Here is a 1,421-nt window from a genome sequence, read left to right on the forward strand (position 1 = left end):
ATATACATATATACATAGATTTGTAGACAAAATCTTACTAATAATTTTTCTATCCATAAAATATTGTAAAGTTTTTTCTTAACAAATTAATTATAATTTTAACAAATAATTTGAGAAGTAATAGTCATGAAGGGGGTGATCCCGATTGATCACGGCTCGATTGGACACCAATCACAGAGACCAGTGCCTAGGAGCTTTGTAGTCTCAAGCGCTGTGAGTGGCTTGTGTCCAATTGAGCCGTGTCCAACTGGGTGCCATCCGTCATGAAGTAATGATATCTTAATAATATGTATTTATGAAATACAGGTCCATGGAAAGTATATTTGTAAGACCCTTAGCGGCCACACCTCAGCCCGGCCACATCGCGGCCACACCAGGGTACATACTCACCGCACGCTAAAAAAATTAGTTGTACAAGATATACGGGTATTTTAAGATTTCTAATCGATTGTTTCATGTTTGTTGAACAGTTCTTCAACATTTCTAATGATTTATATTAGTCAATTTATAGACTAATATAATAATTATGTTTTAGACCTCTAATTTCACTTTTCCTAAGTCTGGGGTACAAAGTCACCCCGTGTGGCCGCTAATGGTCTCAACTGGACGAGGAAAGGGGAGGAATTTCCAGGGACGTAAACTGTGATCAGTCTGTCCCCTTCGTTGGAGGTGGATGCGAACAGGCGGACGATCCAATCCCAATCAGCAGATTGAGAATCGGGGTGGACAGGAGGGAGAGTTGGGAGCTGATTAAAGGAGGAAGGGGGAGTTGGGAGCTGGTCAAAGAGGGAAGGAGAGGGAAGGAATCGTTCCTCGAAGGGCGGGGGAGAGTAATCGAGGATCTCGAGAACGCCAGGGTCGAGGATTGGACGGATTGTCAGGTCGAGCGGTTCTGTTAGTGTTGGTGTGGGTGAATACGACACTGGTGTATAGTTAATCGGGTCGTTGAGTGCTGGTGGTGTTAGTGGAGGTACCCTTTTGGGTGACCGCGGCGTTACGATTACGGTAGGGCGGCTGCAGGTATTGGATCGTTAGTTACCGGACGGTTCCGCGAACTCCGCCGGAGATAGGGAGTTCGTCCACGTTTATTCTTGTTTGATTTAAACCGCACTATAATTGAGTAAATGGTTGAAATGTATATATATTGTAACCGTACTCGCGAGCAACGGCACAACTTCGTCGCGTGTTCTCGGTACTCAAAGTATGCAAAAGTATCTTCTCTTCCTCGGTAGCAGAATTTTGCGACAACCAGGCGGTTTTTCGGCCAAAATTATAATTCTTATTCTAAGTTGGGCGCCAGGCACGAGAGAGCGTGCCACTCTTTTCAAAATCTCACTTTTGCCCGTAACGTTTTCGCGACGGCAGGGGGTGGGTCACAAGGGGTGTGGGAAAGTTGTCTGAGGGCGAGAGAGATAGGCCAC

The sequence above is a fragment of the Trachymyrmex cornetzi genome, unplaced genomic scaffold, assembly GCF_001594075.2.
Source record: "Trachymyrmex cornetzi isolate Tcor2-1 unplaced genomic scaffold, Tcor1.1 scaffold1654, whole genome shotgun sequence".
Taxonomy (NCBI): Eukaryota; Metazoa; Arthropoda; class Insecta; order Hymenoptera; family Formicidae; genus Trachymyrmex; species Trachymyrmex cornetzi.